Source organism: Cetorhinus maximus, chromosome 9 (assembly GCF_964194155.1).
Source record: "Cetorhinus maximus chromosome 9, sCetMax3.hap1.1, whole genome shotgun sequence".
Taxonomy (NCBI): Eukaryota; Metazoa; Chordata; class Chondrichthyes; order Lamniformes; family Cetorhinidae; genus Cetorhinus; species Cetorhinus maximus.
In genome coordinates, this window is record NC_135887.1 from 19,717,117 (window position 1) to 19,739,999 (window position 22,883).

General features: G+C 47.8%; 3 non-coding genes and 2 pseudogenes across 3 annotated transcripts; all 5 read left to right on the forward strand.

The window, feature by feature from the left end:
• The first annotated feature begins 2,411 nt into the window (after nt 1-2,411).
• trnah-gug (transfer RNA histidin (anticodon GUG)) lies at nt 2,412-2,483 on the forward strand. The gene has a single exon. It is a non-coding gene; the product is annotated as a tRNA-His (tRNA).
• Nucleotides 2,484-12,620: 10,137 nt separating this feature from the next.
• trnah-gug (transfer RNA histidin (anticodon GUG)) lies at nt 12,621-12,692 on the forward strand. The gene has a single exon. It is a non-coding gene; the product is annotated as a tRNA-His (tRNA).
• Nucleotides 12,693-13,851: 1,159 nt separating this feature from the next.
• On the forward strand, nt 13,852-14,068 carry LOC144685145 (small nucleolar RNA U3). The gene has a single exon (XR_013577650.1). It is a non-coding gene; the product is annotated as a small nucleolar RNA U3 (small nucleolar RNA).
• Nucleotides 14,069-16,282: 2,214 nt separating this feature from the next.
• Nucleotides 16,283-16,470, forward strand: LOC144685156 (small nucleolar RNA U3; annotated as a pseudogene).
• A 5,775-nt stretch (nt 16,471-22,245) lies between these two features.
• Nucleotides 22,246-22,443, forward strand: LOC144685150 (small nucleolar RNA U3; annotated as a pseudogene).
• The last annotated feature ends 440 nt before the right edge of the window (nt 22,444-22,883 follow it).

A 22,883-nucleotide genomic window follows, 5' to 3' on the forward strand; every position in this document is an offset into this window, starting at 1 on the left:
ATTTGCCCTACGACAGATGTTAAGCTCACTGGCCTGTAGTTTCCCGCTTTCTGTCTCCCTCCCTTTTTGAATAATAGAGTTCAGAGGCAAGAGCGCTACCAACTGAGCCGCACCTGACAAGGCAGAGGGATTTTGGGAAGGAGTGTGGGGTTTAGGTGGCTGAAGATACAGCCGTAAAAGATTGGAACAAGGGTGTGGATACTTAAAAGGCTGGAGTGAGAGGAACAGAGAGTTCAGGAATGCTGTGGGTGGGGAGTGGGAGGGTGTTGATTGTAGTGCAAGAGGAGGTTACATGGAAAGGGAAAGGTGAGGGCACAGAGAATTTAAACATAAAGGTGAGAATTTTAAACTGGTAGCCCTTGAACCAATGTTGGAATATGTGACATTGTAGAGGTTGGGAGGTGACAGAATAATTTGCAGCTGTAATGACGCCACTTGACTTGATAGTGAGGGTTTATAGGCTATGACTGTGGAGTTATTACAGCCACAAATGGTCCTGCCACCTCCCAACCTCAACAATTGGCGATTGGAGGGTGTGCATTGACTTTAGTACCTTACCTTACCCGCAGTCAAAAATAAGATCGAACTGTATTCATAAGAAATGGGCTGAGTGTCCCTTTTGAGTCAGTTTCATGGTCAGTAAAAACACATGGCTTTTGGAATCTGGGTCTAGGTTGTGCTAGTTCAGTTTGTTAATCAGCATCACGTTGTCATGTTACAGGTAGATTAACTGACTTTAGTTAATTGCTGGCCTTTCTTGGAATGAAATGTGTAGATAACCATTTTATTATTACCGTTCTTGTAATATATTTATAACATATATAAATATATATCTAATTAAGCAGTTGTACCATTGTAACAGTTCTGAACCAAACAGCAGTGAAACAAATTCTTCCAGTATCAAATACAGCAACATCATCACTGATGTTAACACAGTACTTGCTTGTATTTGGAGAACTAGGAGATGGGGTAAAGCTGTTATTTATTGACCTTCTCCTGAAGCATGGAGCAATTTATTTAGCCCTTCTCACTCTGACTGGTCCAGGATACTCACTTGATTGTTGCAATATCATGAATTAAGCAATATTGTTAAGTTTGGTACGAATTTTTAAACATACTTAATAACATGCAGCAATAGAAGTGCATAGAAATTGTTCATTAAAGTGACAAAGAGGGTGCAGACAACAAGGCCCCAGGTTGGATTCCACATCAGTTCTCTAAACCAAGACTTCCGATTCAACTGCAGCTCGCTATGAGCTCGATGAATTGTACTGACCATGCTGTGTCGTAGGTTGTTGTTATGGCGGCTTACAGAGCTGTCAACATATAACAGAGTAGGTGGGTACTTTTGTATAAGTGGATCCTTTCCTTATCCAGCGTGCAACTTAACAGCATCGCAAGCATCACATTTTTTCCAAAGCTTGGCTGCCTTATTTCAACGGGCATGGTAAACCCATGATAAATATGCGTCCTTTGGTGCTATATTGTGGCTATGCAAAAGCCCACCCTGTGCCTTTTTCTGGCTGCGGGTCTCTGTATGAAGTGCACCAGCAGCGACGAGCTCTCTGCTACTGAATGCAAAATTGCGACAGCACCACTGGAAAGTCGCTCTCTCACCATCCGGATCACAAAAGCACAAATAAATTCTTCTGTGTCTGTGCAGGGAGGAGCCAAAAAGAAGGCAAAGATATTCCTCCTGCCCCCTTGATGTGTGGAACTGAAAAGAGCAAAGAGAAAATTAGTTACCAAATAGAGATTTTAATAAACGAAGTTTTTGAAGTTTGTTCAAGTTGGAGGTGGTAATTTAAGGATTAAGTAACTTTCGGTGGGTCTAAGATGTTGAAACATCTCAAGACATATTTTAGTTTTATTAAACTGAACCATTCAAGCTCCTAAAGCTCTGATTGTGTATTTAAATGTTTGCAATAATCTCATAAATGGAATGCTTACATTTATTTTACTGAGGTGCTGTTCCTTCATTATTAATGACAGGAAATAATTGTTTTTATAAATCTTGCAAGCTAAGCCTATTTTGAGTGTGCAATGTTCTTCTGAGCAGCGAGATCAGCGACATCAAATCTAAAATATTTTGTTGTGACTGCGGGATGACTGCATTACCCTGGTGAAACTCGATAATGGCCTTTCAAATGTATTCGGCTGCTTCGTTTACCTCCGCGTTCTTCTATTTTGGAGCAGCTCTCTGCAAAATAAATAACTTAATTATTCGGAAAGTGGCCATCTCAAACTAAATGCGAAATCAGGAGGTTTCAGATAAGATATTCGGTGAACCACATTCAATTTTATTGATCGTTTGGTCGTGTTTAATCACATCGCGATTACTATTGTGAAACTTGGTGTTTGTTGTATTTGAGGCTGATTTTCAGCGGTTTGCTCAACCGCCCATGTAGCTCGCCGTGATCGTATAGTGGTTAGTACTCTGCGTTGTGGCCGCAGCAACCTCGGTTCGAATCCGAGTCACGGCATTGCGGATCAGCAATGACACGGCAATGGGCTTTCATTTTATTCCTTAAGCAAGTATGAGAAAAGGTGTTCAATTCGAAGATTTATTTCAAACATGGCTAATTTATTACAGACATAGCAGTATCCCCAGAGGTGTTCCAGATTGTAGGTATTCATTCTGCCTTTTCATTTCTGCTCTCCTGCAAGCTGAGGTCTAGTACTGTCCTAGTCATTATTTGTCAGCATCGAACATATGAATTAGCTGGAGTAGGCCATTCGGCCCCTCGAGCCTGCACTGCCATTTGATAAGATCATGGCTGATCTGATTGTGACCTCAGCTCGACATTCCCACCTACCCCTCTTGTGTTAAAAATATTCAATTACCCTGTCTTCATCACTTTCCCAGGAAGAGTGTTCCAAAGACTCACGACCCTCTGAGAGAAAAATATTTCTCCTCATCTCTGTCTTAAATGGGAGACCTGTTATTTTTAAACTGTGTCCCCTAGTTCTAGTCTCTCCCACAAGGGGAAACATCCTTCCAGTCCCCTCAGGATTTTATGTTTTGATAAGATCACCTCTCATTCTTCTAAACCCCGATGGATACAGGCCCAACCTGTTCAACCTCTCCTCATAAGATAACCCCTCACCAATTCCAGGCATCAGCATAGTGAGCCTTCTCTGAACTTAAATCAGGGAACTAAAACTGTTCATAGCACTCCAGATGTGGTCTCACCAACGCCCTGTACAACCGTAGCAAAATATCCCAATTTTTATATTCCATTCCCCTTGCAATAAACAACAACATTCCATTCATTCCATTTGCCTTCCTGCGACTAGAGAAGCCTTAGTAGCCAAGCTTGATGACTTCCTTGCTCAAAATAGACATATACATTTCCAACAAGATCAATGTGTATGTTAAAAACAAATGAAAAATCTATTTTATGTGTGTTTTAAAACAAAGCAAATGTGGGGATGTTTAAATTGCTGCAGGCCGAAGCTACTGAAACAAAGAAGTTAATTTTCTAATGAGCCAGCCTTGAAGCTATGTTAACAATTCGGGCAGGTCAATGTGTGGAATATTGCGGTTCGCATTCTATTTCAAGCTGGGATGTTTAGGATCAATTTTCTAACTGCAGGCCCTTTAAATAAGGATAGCCTACTTTCATAGAATCATAGACTGGTTACAGTCCAGAAGAAACTCATTTGGCTTGCCAGGTCTGTGCTGGCTCTCTGAAGGAACAGTTCACTTAGTGCCACTCTCCTGCCTTCTCCCCATAACCCAGCACATTCTTCCTTTTCAGATAATAATCCAATTTCCTCTTGAATCCTGCCTGCCTCCGCCACATTTTCAGGCAGTACATTCCAGACTCTAATCATTCGCTGTATGAAAAAAGTTTTCCTCATGTCGCCATTGCTTCTTTTGCCAATTACCTTAAATCTGTGCTATCTGGTTCTCTATCCTTCTACCATTGGGAAGAAGTTTCTCTCTATCTACTCTATTCAGACCCCTCATGATATTAAATGCCTCCATCAAACCTCCTCTCAACCTTCTCCAAGGGGAACAGCCCTAACTTCTCCATTCTATCTACTTAACTGAATTTCCTCATCCCGGAATCATTCTCGTGAATCACTTCTGCACCTGTCCTAATGTCTTCACACCCTTCTTAAAGTGTGATGCCCAGAACTGAACACAGTACTCCAGTTGAGGCTGAACCAGGTTTACCATGATTCCCTTGCTTTAGCACTCAGTGCCTCTATTGATAAAGCCCAGGATGTCATATGCTTTACTAACTGCTCCTTCAACCTGTCCTGCCACCTTCAGTAATTCCCCACCTGACATTGTTACAAACTCCTTTTTTGCTTAATTTAATTTAATTTCTATCTTTCTTACCATCCACAGAGCTCTGGATTTGTTTGCCCTACCTTTCCCTTTCATGGGAATATACCTTGATCACGCCCGAACTATCTCTTCTTTAAAGATAGCCCATTATTCTGCTACAGTCTTGCCTCCCAACCTTTGATTTCTAATATATCTGGCTGAGAACCATTCTTACCCCATTGAAGTTGTCTTTCCCTCAGTTAATTATTCTTACTCTGGTTTGTTCCTTGTCCTTTTGAGAATAACTGGAAATGTTTTCTTTAAACCCACACCCCACGGAGAATGAGGGGTTTTTGGTTTTATTGATAGGTCTATGGCAAGTCACTGAATGGAGAAGTCAAATAGTATGTTGGCCTTTATTGCAAGAGGATTCAAGTACAGGAATAAAGATGTCTTGCTGCAATTGTATAGAGTCTTGGTGAGAATGCACCTTAGCATTGTGCGCAGCTTACCTAAGGAAGGATGCATGTGCCATAGAGGGAATGCATCAGAGATTTACCAGACTGTTTCCTGGGAAGAATGAGAGATGATCTCATTGAAACATACAAAATTCTTATGCTGCTTGATAAGAAAGATGCAAGGTAGAACCAGGAGACACAGGCTCAGAATAGTTGTTTGGTAGTACAAAACTTGAGTATTGCTGAAAAAAGAGACATGTCAAAGCTTTTCATCTTGCACTCATCAAGACACTTCACAAAAATACCAATATAAGGAGAAAACAACAATTTATACTGTATGAGAAGAAAGTGCCCATCATACAAATGAATAATGTGAAATATGAATTTCAGTGCCAGTGTGATGCTAGGCATGTAGGCTGTACGTCCCAAAGACTGGCGGATCCTATCAAACAGCATGTCCCAGCCACTGTTCGCAACAGGCAAGGTACAAACCGTACCCAACCAGCCCGTGCCTGCAAAACTGAAAACATAGTGTATTTAAACACAGTGTCCAACATTAGATGTGATTCTGCGATTGGACAACATTTGCTAAATAATTCTCAGTGTACTAAAAATTACACTGACAACCAATTTAAGATTGTCTGTTGGGCTCGCAGTGTGGCGCATTTGTGTGTACTGGAAGCTACAGGTCTCTGAAGAAGAGTCATACAGATTCGAAACATTAACTCTGCTTCCCTCTCTACAGATGCTGCCAAACCTGCTGAGTTTTTCCAGCATTTTCTGGTTTTTTTTTCCAGATTTCCACCATCTGCACTATTTTGCTTTTATTTTAGAGATATGAGATGTATTTTTCGTTACTTTTCTTATTTGCGAGGAGTGTTCTGTAGTTGGTTGAATCAAGGTGAGCTTTGATTACATCAGAAATTCTTTAAAATCACTTGCTGTCCGTAAAACAAAGCAGAAATATCAAATTCTATTTAGCCGTATCTCACTAAAGGGCTTTAGTCCGCCTTCAGAAAGGATACTGGAAAGTACTGAAGATCAGAGGGACCTTGGTGTGCATATCCACAGATCCTTGAGGGCAGCAGCGCAGGTAGATAAGAAGACAGCCTTTATTAGCTGAGGCACAGAATAGGCAGGGAGGTTATGCTGGAACTCCTTCGTCCCTGTCGCCGACGTGGTCACCTTCCTCACCAGGTACTTCGATAAGGTGGGGAGCGGCACTGAGATTCGAGACGAGTTGGGGATCTGGACAGGCAAACGCCTGTTTAAGGTCACACTAAAGACCGATGGTAAGGGAGCCATTTTCCACCCTCCTTCCAGTTTCGCTATCGGGGGAAACCGTGGCTACCTGGTCTACGCTGGGCAACCCAAGCATTGTCGCTCATGCGGCAAGGCTGGTCATGTGGCGGCCAACTGCAGCGCCTCCCTCTGCAAGATCTGCAAACAGGAAGGGCACCAGACAAAAGACTGCAAACAGGCCAAGTGCTGCAACCTGTGTGGCGAGGCAGGTCACCTCTACAGGACCTGCCCCAAACGCTGCCGTACTTACGCACAGGCAGCCAAAGCCAACGAGGGGGAAGCAGAAGAAATGTTTCGTGTCACTCCAACCACCAAGGCCCCCAGGGAGCTCAACGGGACAAAGGAGGACACAGAGAGAGACAAGGTGGAGGAAGAGATTGAGGCAACAGAGAGCCAATCAACAGCACTACCCCCTGAACCTCCCAGTCCTCAGGACAGCGAATCAATGGAGGAGGAGGCAGCAGTGGAAAAGCAGCAGGGGGAGTGGCTGACGGTGAAGAACGCCAAAAGGAAGAAGGAGCGAAGAAGAAGCAAAGCCATTTCCCAGAAAAGCGGCAAGAGGCGTCTCCCATCCGACATGGATGACAAGGGCAGCAGCTCTTCGGATGAAGAAATGCCAGGGCGGCACCAACAGAAGAGGCGGCAAAGCTCCAGGGCGTTGGAGGACGAGACACCCGAGCTCCAGAACATTGGAGACAACAAGGAGACCAGCGCACCCCAACTTTGCCTGCAACCTGAGGAGGCCAGTGCACCACAGCCCCTGGAATCTGGGAGCAGCGAGGTAATCATCGCACCCCAGCTCCAGGAAGCCGGGAACAGCAACACCCCAGAGGGGGTGAGTTTTGGAGAAGCTTCTCCAGCAAAGGTCATCTCAAAACCCGCTCTCTACGCGAACCTCCAGATGCCACCTGAGCAGAACACTGCCAAGGAGATCTACCTCAGCCCATCCAAAGTGAAGGAATTTGAGCTCACTACGGGTATGAAGAAGCAGACTAAAGGTCTGGGACTCTCAGAGACAGTGGGTTTGGTAGGAGAATAAATGCTTTAAAATGGGTTTAAAGATTGTATCCATAAATGTGCGTAGCATTAAATCTACTACGCGATGTGTTGCGACCTTGGACTACCTAGCCAAGGTCAAAGCTGACCTGTTGTTTCTGCAGGAGTGTGCGATACCGCGCCTCAGCTCCTACAGGCAATGGTCACGATGGTGGTCCCACGGGCCATCGATCTGGTCGGGCGGAAACGACTCTCGTTCCTCCGGCCTGGGTATTCTGCTGCGGGGAGGCAACTTCACCGTCTCCGTGGTTAAGGAGGTGGTGGGCGGGCGACTCCTCGTAGCAGACGTAATGTACAAGAACGCTCCACTCCGGTTAATTAACGTGTATGGCCCGTCACAAGGGGCTGAGCGGCTGGAGGTTTTTCAGCAGCTCCCACTGCTGCTGGCGACCTCCAGGCCGGTCATTCTGGGCGGTGACTTCAACTGCATCATCGATGCGGCTGGACGATCCAGCAGGGCCGGCAGCAGATTGGACGCTACGTCCAGATCCCTGATGGAAACAGTTAAGGATGCCAAGCTGCACGACGTCTTCAGCAACCCTGCAGACGGAGCGCAGCGTAGATACACCTGGTCGCGGCCAGACAGGTCCATTCGTTCCAGGATAGACTTCCTGTTTGTGTCCCGTGCATTCACAGTCAGATCCACCGAGGTCAAGCCGGTGTTCTTCTCTGACCACTGCCTCCTACTGGCGGACTGCCACTTGGAGAAGGACCTGAGGGTGGGCAGGGGGGCATGGAAGCTAAATGCGCAACTGCTGACCCCAGAGAACATTGAGGAGCTCAAGAGGGATTACAAAGGTTGGAGAACCGTGAAACCCCTCTTTGAGTCCCTGACACACTGGTAGGAAGCGATCAAGGGAAACATCAAGAGGTTTTTCATCCTCAAAGGCACCCAGAAAGCTAGAAAGGAACAGAGGGAAATGTCCCGACTCCAGAAAAAGATGCAGAATCTGCTGCGGCTGCGGTCGATGGGGGTCGATGTCAAGGAGGAGCTCCAAGAGGTGAAGAGCCAGCAAGCCTCGCACTTTGCCTCGGAGGCCTCCAAGATCATCTTCCGTTCCAGAGTCCGCTCCGTGGAGCAGGATGAGACGTGCTCACGTTTCTTCTTCCAAAAGGTACACAGAGAGAGCTCTGTGATCAGCAGCCTGAAGGAAGAAGACGGCTCAGTAAAGTCATCACGGTCCGACATTTTGAGGATCAGCAAATCCTTTTATGCCGGATTGTATGACGTGAAGCCCACGGACAGCACGGCCTCCCAGTCCTTCCTGTCCTCTATCACGGAGGTCTTAGACGACAGTACGCGGGAGAGCCTGGACAAACCGCTAACTCCTGATGAACTGACTAAGGCCCTCGAGTCCTTCGAGAAGAGTAAAACTCCCGGAAGCGACGGCTTGCCGGCGGAGTTGTATTCGGCTCTGTGGGACCTGATCGGCCCAGACCTGCTAGGAGTGTACGAGAGTATGCTCCTGGCCGGTAGTATATCAGAATCCATGAGGAAAGGCATCATCACCCTCATCTACAAGCACAAGGGGGAAAGGGAGGAAATTAGAAATTGGCGACCCATTTCACTGTTGAATGTGGACTATAAGATTCTGTCCAAGGTCATCGCCAATCGGGTCAAATCCGCTCTGGAATTGGTGATTCACCCTGACCAGACCTGCTCTGTGCCAGGCAGGAAGATCTCTGACAGCCTCGCGCTGCTCAGGGATACGATTGCCTATGTACAGGACAGGGGTGTGGATACCTGCCTCATCAGCTTGGATCAGGAGAAGACCTTTGACAGAATATCGCACACCTACATGGTGGATGTGCTCTCCAAAATGGGGTTTGGGGAGGGAATTCGAAATTGTATCCAACTGCTCTACACTAACATCAGTAGCGCAGTCTCAATCAATGGGTGGGAAACAGATAGCTTTCCGATTAAATCTGGAGTCAGGCAGGGCTGTCCTCTCTCGCCTGTGCTTTTCATGTGTTGCATAGAACCCTTTGCCGAGTCCATCAGGAAGGATCCGGGCATAAGAGGAGTGACGATCCCAGGCAGTGGAGGCACTCAGGTAAAAGCCTCCCTGTACATGGACGACGTCGCCGTCTTCTGCTCGGATCCGCTGTCGGTGCGCAGACTGATCCACATCTGCGACCAGTTCGAACTGGCCTCGGGAGCCAAGGTAAATCGTGGGAAGAGCGAAGCCATGTTCTTTGGGAACTGGGCTGACCGATCCTTTGTCCCCTTCACTGTCAGGGCTGACGGCCTGAAGGTGCTGGGGATATGGTTCAGAGGGACCAGGGCATGCGTTAGAAACTGGAAGGAGCGAGTGTCTATGGTGAAAAGGAAACTGGGCATGTGGGAGCGACGCTCCCTCTCCATTGCGGGTAAGAACCTGGTCATCAGGTGTGAGGCACTCTCGCTGTACGTGGCGCAGGTCTGGCCCATTCCAGACTCCTGCGCGATGGCGATCACTCGAGCCATCTTCCGCTTTATCTGGAGGTCGAAAATGGATCGTGTCCGCAGGGACGCGATGTACAAGCCTCTAGATAAAGGGGGAAAAAACGTGCCCAACATCACCCTCATACTGATGGCCACCTTTGTGTGTAGCTGCATCAAGCGGTGCGTAGACCCTCAGTACGCAAACACCAAGTGTCACTACATGCTGAGGTTCTACCTGTCCCCGGTGTTGCGAAGGATGGGTCTGGCCACGCTGCCGCGGAACGCTCCAAGTAGTTGGACCGTGCCGTACCACCTGTCCCTGGTGGAAAAATTTATGCAGAGAAACACCTTTGACCACAAGTCCATCAGGCAGTGGTCAGCACGTAACGTCTTAGAGGCCCTGAGGGAAAAGGAGAGGGTGGATCCTGTGGGATGGTTCCCCGAGCAGACTGTCAAAGTCATTTGGCAGAATGCCTCATCGCCAGAACTTTCCAACAAGCACCAAGACGTGGCTTGGCTGGTGGTGAGAAAGGCCCTCCCCGTCAGATCCTTCCTACACGCCAGGAGTCTCACCCCCTCTGCACGTTGCCCTCGAGGTGGCTGTGGTGGGGAAGAGACCATTGTTCACCTCCTTGTGGATTGTGCCTTTGCAAAGAAAGTCTGGAGAGAGATGCAGTGGTTGCTGTCGCGGTTCATCCCGAGCAGTTCTGTGACACAGGACTCTGTGCTCTACGGGCTGTTCCCAGGGACACACACCGAGACAAACATCAACTGCAGCTGGAGGATCATCAACTCGGTGAAAGACACTCTTTGGTCTGCCCAAAACTTGTTGGTCTTCCAGCACAAAGAGTTGTCCCCGACCGATTGTTGCGGACTGGCACAATCCAAAGTCCAGGACTACGTGCTGAGGGACGCACTAAAGCTTGGGGCAGCTGCCGCAAAGGCGCAATGGGGAAGGGTCGCTGTCTAAGACCTTTCTGCCACAGCGCACCGAGAGACTGGGAACTGTTTAGAGCCCCTCGGGCTGTACAGCTCAAAATGAAAGGCTGTAAATGATTGTAATATTGTTTGTACTGATGCACCTGGTGATACATTTTGTAAAAGTTTAACCTGGATTGTACCCTTGTAATGTTGTTTTTGAAATGGTTTGGAATGTGATTGAAGATATTTTATGAATAAAGTATATTTTTGCAAAAAAAAAGGGAGGTTATGCTGGAACTGTATAATACGCTCTTTGGGCCACAACTGGAGTACTGTGTGCAGTTCTGGTCAACACATAGGAAGGAAGTGATTACACAGGAGAGGGTGCAGAGGAGATTTACCAGGATGCTGCCTGGGCTGGAGGGCCTGAGCTATGATGAAAGATTGGATAGGCTGGGGTTATTTTTCTTGGAGCAGCGAACGTTGAGAAGGGACCTGATAGAGGTGTATAAGATTATGAGGGGCATAGATAGGAAGGCCCTTTTTCCATTAGTAGAGGGGTCATTAACCAGGGGACATAGATTTAAGATAAGAGGTAGAAGGCTAAGAGGGGAGTTGAGGAGAATATTTTTCACCCAGAGGATGGTGGGAGTCTGGAACTCACTGCCTGAAAGGGTGGTTGAGTCAGAAACTCTCATAACTTTTAAGTATTTAGATATTCACCTGCATTGTCATAGCCTCCAGGGCTATGGGCCAAGCGCTAGAAAATGGGATTAGTGTAGTCAGATCTTTGTTGACAGGCATAGACATGATGGGCCAAATAGCCTCCTTCTGTGCTGTAAACATCTATGAGCCTATAAGTCTAATAGAGATGATATCATATCCAATCCAAATCACACAAAGGATGTCATAATTTTAACCCTTGACATCTGTGGAGAGAGTGAGAGAGAGAGAGACAGCGTTAATAAGTCAGTGACTCTTATCCAGTTCTGACGAAGAGTCATCGACCTGAAATGTTAACTCTGTTTCTCTCTCCAAAGATTATCTTATGCGGAGAGACTGGAGATATTGTGATTGTTCTACTGATGCCAGAGAAGGTTATGGGGAGATTTAATAGTGTTCTTCAAAATTAGAAAGAATTTTGAGATATTAAATAAGGCCAAACTATTTGCATTGGCAAGTGGCATGGTAATTAGAGAACATGGATTTAAGAGACTTGGCAAACCTGAGGGGGAATGAGGAGAATTTATTTCAAGCATTGAGTTATAATGAGCTGGTATGTAGTCCCTGAAGGGCTGGTGGAAGTAGATTTAATAGTAACTTTCAAAAGGGAATTAGATATCTAAATTAACTTAAGTATTGCTTCAATCATACGTTTTATTTCCAAAATTCAACCATTTCAAGGGTATTACATAAAAGGGTAGTCTGAGAGTTAATCAACCTCTAATTAAATCGAACACATTTCTCTGTTTAATGTTGGTTTAATTTATTGAATTAGGTTGCTTTGTTTGTTGTGCATGACAGCAAATTCAATAATCAAACATAATCTTAATTATACACATTTGTAAATATTGTGTCTAGTGAGTGGGATGTAGTATGCCTGGAATATTGAATTTACTTTAGCCAACTACTGTAATTATTTGAAGGAACTTCAATATACACTTATATTTCAATGTTTTTCCTAACATCAATTTCATTCCGTGTTCTTCTCTCTTCTGTGATAGTGATTGATATTGATTGGGATGGTTTTGTGATGATCAGCAACCTCCAGTATTGGCCATTATTTATTCATCTGTGATTGCTGAGTGTCTGGAGAGTTTTTTTTGAAAAATATACTTTATTCATAAAATATCTGGAAGTGTCTGGAGAGTTCCTGTGATGTAGCCACAGGACAGAGTATTAAGATCGATAGGATAACAGTGTGCTGCCTGGAGTTAAGGTTTTGGCTTCCTCTGCACAGAAATGCATGTAGTAATTGGTAACTGAAGGCAAGCAGAGGGAGAACAGATACATGGTAAATTGGATAACATGTTAAGGAAGTGGCTACAGTTCAGTAGCGCAAGGCATTATATCAATGGGATAGTAATAATGAATGCATATTTCATTAATAATCTAGCTGGACATATTGTTTCACTTGAGACTAATTTTCAGCCTTGGGTATTCATAGCCTATGTAGCTCGCCGTGATCGTATAGTGGTTAGTACTCTGCGTTGTGGCCGCAGCAACCTCGGTTCGAATCCGAGTCACGGCATTGCGGATCAGCAATGACACGGCAATGGGCTTCAAACTTTTTCATTAATATAAATTATTAACGATATGATGTTCGTTTATGCACAATTTTATGGTAGTTTTTTAAACCATTTCACTCCCTTTACTTTGTGGTATATTAAATGGGAGAGAAATAATCTTTAAAAGCAACAAATGCAAAGTAACCTGAAATGAAAACAGGAAATGCTGGAAACATTCAGCAAGCCAGGCAGCATCTGTGACCTGACATATTTTAACTGCTTTTCTCTTCACAGATGCTGCCTGACATGCTGAGGGTTTCCTGCATCGTATGCTTTTAACCATTCTTAAAATCCAAGTTTCATTTTTCATGTTTTAGGTTTAAAGCAACGATAGTAGAATATGTTTGTGTGCATTTGTGATACACGCTTACCCTACACTGAGCTAAGTTTTGTGCTGCCTGAGTAACATGCCAAGACTGACATTCTGCTGTAGATGTTGCATACGTTTGACTCAGCTCTTGAAGTCTCCAGGCAATTTAGTGAAGTAACAATTTACTCATAACAGTTCGTTAAATCTTCTTAATTAATGGAGATATTTGTCATAATTGGAACAAGATTTTTATTGAAATTTTGCCAGGGTAGTCTGTCCTAATTCCTGAATAATAATGTGTGGAAGCAGCTAGCCCCTTGTTGATCTGGCCTCTTAAGAGGTTAGAAAAGGTTGATTAATTTCCTAAATCGTCATGTTGTTAAAAGTGTTCCAAAATAGGAATTTTACATCAAATTCACGTCCTTTAGATGACCGTGTGACCTTTGTGAGCGAGTGGGTACGCGGTGGAGAGAGAGCAGCACCATAATCGGTGCCGGTGTTGTCTTCAGGCCGTCAACACTGCCGGTTTCCAACAGGGAAGACTTCAACTATTCGGCTATACGGCCGTGAATAGTGCAGCTCCGCCCCATTCATATCCTCAATTTTGATTGCACGACCTGAGTGTTATTCAGATTAGGAATTGAATTTGAATATTTTAAGTGCTAGTTTCTTCTCTGTTTTACCTCTTGTTGAAAAATATAAATTTCCAGAACAGATTTCTTGACAATTACTTATAATATGGAAGTGAATTACATGCGCACTATGATGTGTATCTCTGGCACTGCCAAGCCAGATTGTGGGACTTATTAGCTAAGACTATACTCTTAGGGATCATTTCTATAGTTTTTTTCTTGAGAAATGTGTTTCTAAAGTGTTTGGTCTCACAAACCATGAGGAGGATTTATAGTGTTCTCTTCTGAGCAGGAAGCAGACATTGAGTGTTGCTTTTAGCAGCTGCTCTCTGTCATTGATGAGTGTTCCTTCTCTCTCTTGTAGAGAGCTGGAGGAAGAGAACACAGTCTGAGTGGTTTGTCTATCAGTTAATTAAAGAATAGTAAAACAAAATTACCTGGGAAAACTTAGCAGGTCTGGCAGCATCGGCGGAGAAGAAAAGAGTTGACGTTTTCTGTGGGACTGGATCGGCCCAGACCTGCGAGAAGTGTACGAGAGTATGCTCCTGGCCGGCAGTATGTCAGAATCCATGAGGAAAGGCATTATCACCCTCATCTACAAGCACAAGGGGGGAAGGGAGGAAATTAGAAATTGGCGACCCATTTCACTGTTGAATGTGGACTATAAGATTCTGTCCAAGGTCATCGCCAATTGGGTCAAATCCGCTCTGGAATTGGTGATCCACCCTGACCAGACCTGCACTGTGCCCGGCAGGAAGATCTCTGACAGCCTGGCGCTGCTCAGGGATACGATTGCCTATGTACAGGACAGGGGTGTGGATACCTGCCTCATCAGCTTGGATCAGGAGAAGGCCTTTGACAGAATATCGCACACCTACATGGTGGATGTGCTCTCCAAAATGGGGTTTGGGGAGGGAATTCTAAATTGTATCCAACTGCTCTACACTAACATCAGTAGCACAGTCTCATTCAACGGGTGGGAAACAGATAGCTTTCCGATTAGATCTGGAGTGAGGCAGGGCTGTCCTCTCTCGCCTGTTCTTTTCGTGTGTTGCATAGAACCCTTTGCTGAGTCCATCAGGAAGGATCCGGGCACAAGAGGAGTGACGATCCCAGGCAGTGGAGGCACTCAGGTCAAAGCCTCCCTGTACATGGATGATGTCGCAGTCTTCTGCTCGGTTCCGCTGTCGGTGCGCAGACTGATCCACATCTGCGACCAGTTCGAACTGGCCTCGGGAGCCAATGTAAATCGTGGGAAGAGCGAGGCCATTTTCTTTGGGAACTGGGCTGACCGATCCTTTGTCCGCTTCACCGTCAGGGCTGACGGCCTGAAGGTGCTGGGGATATGGTTCGGAGGGACCAGGGCATGCGTTAGAAACTGGAAGGAGCGAGTGTCTATGGTGAAAAGGAAACTGGGCATGTGGGAGCGACGCTCCCTCTCCATTGCGGGTGAAAACTTGGTCATCAGGTGTGAGGCACTCTCGCTGTTGCTGTACGTGGCGCAGGTCTGGTCCATTCCACACTCCTGCGTGGTGGCGATCACTCGAGCCATCTTTCGCTTTATCTGGAGGTCAAAAATGGATCGTGTCCGCAGGGACGTGATGTACAAGCCTCTAGATAAAGGGGGAAAAACCGTGCCCAACATCACCCTCATACTGATGGCCACCTTTGTGTGTGGCTGCATCAAGCGGTGCGTAGACCCTCAGTACGCAAACACCAAGTGTCACTACGTGCTGAGGTTCTACCTGTCCCCGGTGTTGCGAAGGATGGGTCTGGCCACGCTGCCGCGGAACGCTCCAAGTAGTTGGACCGTGCCGTACCACCTGTCCCTGGTGGAAAAATTAGAGGCCCTGAGGGAAAAGGAGAGGGTGGATCCTGTGGGATTGTTCCCCGAGCAGACTGTCAAAGTCATTTGGCAGAATGCCTCATTGCCAGAACTTTCCAACAAGCACCAAGATGTAGCTTGGCTGGTGGCGAGAAAGGCCCTCCCCTTCAGATCCTTCCTACACGCCAGGAGTCTCACCCCCTCTGCACGATGCCCTCGAGGTGGCTGTGGTGGGGAAGAGACCGTTGTTCACCTCCTTGTGGATTGTGCCTTTGCAAAGAAAGTCTGGAGAGAGATGCAGTGGTTGCTGTCGAGGTTCATCCCGAGCAGTTCTGTGACACAGGACTCTGTGCTCTACGGGCTGTTCCCAGGGACACACACCGAGACAAACATCAACTGCAGCTGGAGGATCATCAACTCGGTGAAAGACGCGCTTTGGTCTGCCCGAAACTTGTTGGTCTTCCAGCACAAAGAGTTGTCCCCGACCGATTGTTGCGGACTGGCACAATCCAAAGTCCAGGACTACGTGCTGAGGGACGCACTAAAGCTTGGGGCAGCTGCCGCAAAGGCGCAATGGGGAAGGGTCGCTGTCTAAGACCTTTCTACCACAGCGCACCGAGAGACTGGGAACTGTTTAGAGCCCCTCGGGCTGTACAGATCAAAATGAAAGGCTGTAAATGACTGTAATATTGTTTGTACTGATGCACCTGGTGATACATTTTGTAAAAGTTTAACCTGGATTGTACCCTTGTAATGTTGTTTTTGAAATGGTTTTGAATGTGATTGAAGATTTTTATGAATAAAGTATATTTTTACAAAAAAAAAAAAAAAAAAAATGAGGAGGATTTATAGTGTTCTCTTCTGAGCAGGAAGCAGACATTGGGTGTTGCTTTTAGCAGCTGCTCTCTGTCATTGATGAGTGTTCCTTCTCTCTCTTGTAGAGAGCTGGAGGAAGAGAACACAGTCTGAGTGGTTTGTCTACCAGTTAATTAAAGAATAGTGGAACAGAATTACCTGGAAAAACTCAGCAGGTCTGGCAGCGTCAGCGGAGAAGAAAAGAGTAGACGTTTTCTGTGGGACTGGATCGGCCCAGACCTGCGAGAAGTGTACGAGAGTATGCTCCTGGCCGGCAGTATGTCAGAATCCGAGGAAAGGCATTATCACCCTCATCTACAAGCACAAGGGGGGAAGGGAGGAAATTAGAAATTGGCGACCCATTTCACTGTTGAATGTGGACTATAAGATTCTGTCCAAGGTCATCGCCAATTGGGTCAAATCCTGGTCTACGCTGGGCAACCCAAGCATTGTCGCTCATGCGGCAAGGCTGGTCATGTGGCGGCCAACTGCAGCGCCTCCCTCTGCAAGATCTGCAAACAGGAAGGGCACCAGACAAAAGACTGCAAACAGGCCAAGTGCTGCAACCTGTGTGGCGAGGCAGGTCACCTCTACAGGACCTGCCCCAAATGCTGCCGTACTTACGCACAGGCAGCCAAAGCCGACCAGGGGGAAGCAGAAGAAATGTTTCGTGTCACTCCAACCACCAAGGCCCCCAGGGAGCTCAACGGGACAAAGGAGGACACAGAGAGAGACAAGGGGGAGAAAGAGATCGAGGCAACAGAGAGCCAATCAGCAGCACTACCCCCTGTACCTCCCAGTCCTCAGGACAGCGAATCAATGGAGGAGGAGGCAGCAGTGGAAAAGCAGCAGGGGGAGTGGCGGACGGTGAAGAACAAGAAAAGTAAGAGGGAGCGAAGAAGAAGCAAAGGCGTTTCCCAGAGAAGCGGCAAGAGGCGTCTCCCATCCGACACGGATGACAAGGGCAGCAGCTCTTCGGATGATGAAGTGCCAGGGCGGCACCGACAGAAGAGGCGGCAAAGCTCCAGGGCGTTGGAGGACGAGACACCCGAGCTCCAGAACATTGGAGACAACAAGGAGACCAGCGCACCCCATCTTTGCCTGCAACCCGAGGAGGCCAGTGCACCACAGCCCCTGGAATCTGGGAGCAGTGAGGCAATCATCGCACCCCAGCTCCAGGAAGCCGGGAACAGCAACCCCCCAGAGGGGGTGAGTTTTGGAGAAGCTTCTCCAGCAAAGGTCATCTCAAAACCCGCTCTCTACGTGAACCTCCAGATGCCACCGGAGCAGAACACGGCCAAGGAGATCTACCTCAGCCCATCCAAAGTGAAAGAATTTGAGCTCACTACGGGTATGAAGGAGCAGACTAAAGGTCTGGGACTCTCAGAGACAGTGGGTTTGGTAGGAGAATAAATGCTTTAAAATGGGTTTAAAGATTGTATCCATAAATGTGCGTAGCATTAAATCTACTACGCGATGTGTTGCGACCTTGGACTATCTAGCCAAGGTCAAAGCTGACCTGTTGTTTCTGCAGGAGTGTGCGATACCGCACCTCAGCTCCTACAGGCAATGGTCACGATGGTGGTCCCACGGGCCATCGATCTGGTCGGGCGGAAACGACTCTCGTTCCTCCGGCCTGGGTATTCTGCTGCGGGGAGGCAACTTCACCGTCTCCGAGGTCAAGGAGGTGGTGGACGGGCGACTCCTCGTAGCAGACGTAATGTACAAGAACGCTCCACTCCGGTTAATTAACGTGTACGGCCCGGCACAAGGGGCTGAGCGGCTGGAGGTTTTTCAGCAGCTCCCACTGCTGCTGGCGACCTCCAGGCCGGTCATTCTGGGCGGTGACTTCAACTGCATCATCGATGCGGCTGGACGATCCGGCAGGGCCGGCAGCAGATTGGACGCTACGTCCAGATCCCTGATGGAAACAGTTAAGGATGCCAAGCTGCACGACGTCTTCAGCAACCCTGCAGACGGAGCGCAGCGTAGATACACCTGGTCGCGGCCAGACGGGTCCATTCGTTCCAGGATAGACTTCCTGTTTGTGTCCCGTGCATTCACAGTCAGATCCACCGAGGTCAAGCCGGTGTTCTTCTCTGACCACTGCCTCCTACTGGCGGACTGCCACTTGGAGAAGGACCTGAGGGTGGGCAGGGGGGCATGGAAGCTAAATGTGCAACTGCTGACCCCAGAGAACATTGAGGAGCTCAAGAGGGATTACAAAGGTTGGAGAGCCGTGAAACCCCTCTTTGAGTCCCTGACACACTGGTGGGAAGCGATCAAGGGAAGCATCAAGAGGTTTTTCATCCTCAAAGGCACCCAGAAAGCTAGAAAGGAACAGAGGGAAATGTCCCGACTCCAGAAAAAGATGCAGAATCTGCTGCGGCTGCAGTCGATGGGGGTGGATGTCAAGGAGGAGCTCCAAGAGGTGAAGGGCCAGCAAGCCTCGCACTTTGCCTCGGAGGCCTCCAAGATCATCTTCCGTTCCAGAGTCCGCTCCGTGGAGCAGGATGAGACGTGCTCACGTTTCTTCTTCCAAAAGGTACACAGAGAGCGCTCTGTGATCAGCAGCCTGAAGGAAGAAGACGGCTCAGTAAAGTCATCACGGTCCGACATTCTGAGGATCAGCAAATCCTTTTATGCCGGATTGTATGACGTGAAGCCCACGGACAGCACGGCCTCCCAGTCCTTCCTGTCCTCTATCACGGAGGTCTTAGACGACAGTACGCGGGAGAGCCTGGACAAACCGCTAACTCCTGATGAACTGACTAAGGCCCTCGAGTCCTTCGAGAAGAGTAAAACCCCCGGAAGCGACGGCTTGCCGGCGGAGTTGTATTCGGCTCTGTGGGACTTGATCGGCCCAGACCTGCTAGGATGGCGATCACTCGAGCCATCTTCCGCTTTATCTGGAGGTCGAAAATGGATCGTGTCCGCAGGGACGCGATGTACAAGCCTCTAGATAAAGGGGGAAAAAACGTGCCCAACATTGCCCTCATACTGATGGCCACCTTTGTGTGTGGCTGCATCAAACGGTGCGTAGACCCTCAGTACGCAAACACCAAGTGTCACTACGTGCTGAGGTTCTACCTGTCCCCGGTGTTGCGAAGGATGGGTCTGGCCACGCTGCCGCGGAACGCTCCAAGTAGTTGGACCGTGCCGTACCACCTGTCCCTGGTGGAAAAATTTATGCAGAGAAACACCTTTGACCACAAGTCCATCAGGCAGTGGTCAGCACGTAACGTCCTAGAGGCCCTGAGGGAAAAGGAGAGGGTGGACCCTGTGGGATGGTTCCCCGAGCAGACTGTCAAAGTCATTTGGCAGAATGCCTCATCGCCAGAACTTTCCAACAAGCACCAAGACGTGGCTTGGCTGGTGGTGAGAAAGGCCCTCCCCGTCAGATCCTTCCTACACGCCAGGAGGCTCACCCCCTCTGCACGTTGCCCTCGAGGTGGCTGTGGTGGGGAAGAGACCGTTGTTCACCTCCTTGTGGATTGTGCCTTTGCAAAGAAAGTCTGGAGAGAGATGCAGTGGTTGCTGTCGAGGTTCATCCCGAGCAGTTCTGTGACACAGGACTCTGTGCTCTACGGGCTGTTCCCAGGGACACACACCGAGACAAACATCAACTGCAGCTGGAGGATCATCAACTCGGTGAAAGAGGCGCTTTGGTCTGCCCGAAACTTGTTGGTCTTCCAGCACAAAGAGTTGTCCCCGACCGATTGTTGCGGACTGGCACAATCCAAAGTCCAGGACTACGTGCTGAGGGACGCACTAAAGTTTGGGGCAGCTGCCGCAAAGGCGCAATGGGGAAGGGTCGCTGTCTAAGACCTTTCTACCACAGCGCACCGAGAGACTGGGAACTGTTTAGAGCCCCTCGGGCTGTACAGATCAAAATGAAAGGCTGTAAATGATTGTAATACTGTTTGTACTGATGCACCTGGTGATACATTTTGTAAAAGTTTAACCTGGATTGTACCCTTGTAATGTTGTTTTTGAAATGGTTCGGAATGTGATTGAAGATATTTTATGAATAAAGTATATTTTTACAAAAAAAAAAATCAGCCTGGATCAGGAGAAGGCCTTTGACAGAATATCGCACACCTACATGGTGGATGTGCTCTCCAAAATGGGATTTGGGGAGGGAATTCACAAGTAGATCCAACTGCTCTACATTAACATCAGTAGCGCAGTCTCAATCAATGGGTGGGAATCAGATAGCTTTCCGATTAAATCTGGAGTCAGGCAGGGCTCTCCTCTCTCGCCTGTTCTTTTCGTGTGTTGCGTAGAGCCCTTTGCTGAGTCCATCAGGAAGGATCCGGGCATAAGAGGAGTGACGATCCCAGGCAATGGAGGCACTCAGGTCAAAGCCTCCCTGTACATGGACGATGTCGCCGTCTTCTGCTCGGATCCGCTGTCAGTGCGCAGACTGATCCACAACTGCGACCAGTTCGAACTGGCCTCGGGAGCCAAGGTAAATCGTGGGAAGAGCGAGGCCATGTTCTTTGGGAACTGGGCTGACCGATCCTTTGTCCACTTCACTGTCAGGGCTGACGGCCTGAAGGTGCTGGGGATATGGTTCGGAGGGACCAGGGCATGCGTTAGAAACTGGAAAGAGCGAGTGTCTATGGTGAAAAGGAAACTGGGCATGTGGGAGCGACGCTCCCTCTCCATTTCGGGTAAGAACCTGGTCATCAGGTGTGAGGCACTCTCGCTGTTGCTGTACGTGGCGCAGGTCTGGCCCATTCCACACTCCTGCGTGGTGGCGATCACTCGAGCCATCTTTCGCTTTATCTGGAGGTCAAAAATGGATCGTGTCCGCAGGGATGCAATGTACAAGCCTCTAGATAAAGGGGGAAAAAACGTGCCCAACATCGCCCTCATACTGATGGCCTCCTTTGTGTGTGGCTGCATCAAGCGGTGCGTAGACCCTCAGTACGCAAACACCAAGTGTCACTACGTGCTGAGGTTCTACCTGTCCCCGGTGTTGCGAAGGATGGGTCTGGCCACGCTGCCGCGGAACGCTCCAAGTAGTTGGACCGTGCCGTACCACCTGTCCCTGGTGGAAAAATTTATGCAGAAAAACACCTTTGACCACAAGTCCATCAGGCAGTGGTCAGCACGTAACGTCCTAGAGGCCCTGAGGGAAAAGGAGAGGGTGGACCCTGTGGGATGGTTCCCCAAGCAGACTGTCAAAGTCATTTGGCAGAATGCCTCATCGCCAGAACTTTCCAACAAGCACCAAGACGTGGCTTGGCTGGTGGTGAGAAAGGCCCTCCCCGTCAGATCCTTCCTACACGCCAGGAGGCTCACCCCCTCTGCACGTTGCCCTCGAGGTGGCTGTGGTGGGGAAGAGACCGTTGTTCACCTCCTTGTGGATTGTGCCTTTGCAAAGAAAGTCTGGAGAGAGATGCAGTGGTTGCTGTCGAGGTTCATCCCGAGCAGTTCTGTGACACAGGACTCTGTGCTCTACGGGCTGTTCCCAGGGACACACACCGAGACAAACATCAACTGCAGCTGGAGGATCATCAACTCGGTGAAAGAGGCGCTTTGGTCTGCCCGAAACTTGTTGGTCTTCCAGCACAAAGAGTTGTCCCCGACCGATTGTTGCGGACTGGCACAATCCAAAGTCCAGGACTACGTGCTGAGGGACGCACTAAAGTTTGGGGCAGCTGCCGCAAAGGCGCAATGGGGAAGGGTCGCTGTCTAAGACCTTTCTGCCACAGCGCACCGAGGGGCTGGGAACTGTTTAAACCCCCTCGGGCTGTACAGCTCAAAATGAAAGGCTGTAAATGATTGTAATATTGTTTGTACTGATGCACCTGGTGATACATTTTGTAAAAGTTGAACCGGATTGTACCCTTGTAATGGTGTTTTTGAAATTGTTTGGAATGTGGTTGAAGATATTTTATGAATAAAGTATATTTTTGCAAAAAAAAAATGTGTTTCACAAACCACGAGGAGGATGTATAGTGTTCTCTTCTGAGCAGGAAGCAGACATTGGGTGTTGCTTTTAGCAGCTGCTCTCTGTCATTGATGAGTGTTCCTTCTCTCTCTTGTAGAGAGCTGGAGGAAGAGAACACAGTCTGAGTGGTTTGTCTGTCAGTTAATAAAGAATAGTATTGCTTGTTTTCTAGAGCAATGTTGTGGATCCAGCTAGGAATCAGGCTCTTTTGGATCTGGTAATGAGGTATGTTCAATAAGTGATCTCAGGGAAACCGTAACCATAACGTGGTAGAAATAAGCATTCGGATTGAGAAACTTTGGCTGGAAACAATTGTGCTGAATTTAAATAAGGGTGATTACAAAGGAATGAGGACAGAGTTGGCTGGAGTGGACTGGGAAAGGAGTTTAGCAGAAAACACAGTTGATGAACAATGCCAGACATTTAAGAAACTAGTTATGACTCAAAGCAAAGATATATCCCAGTGAGAAAGAAGGATTCTAGAAAGGGGATGAACCAACCACGATCAACCAAGCAAGTTAAGGATAGTATCAAATTGAAAGAAAAAACATACAATGTGGGAAAGATTAG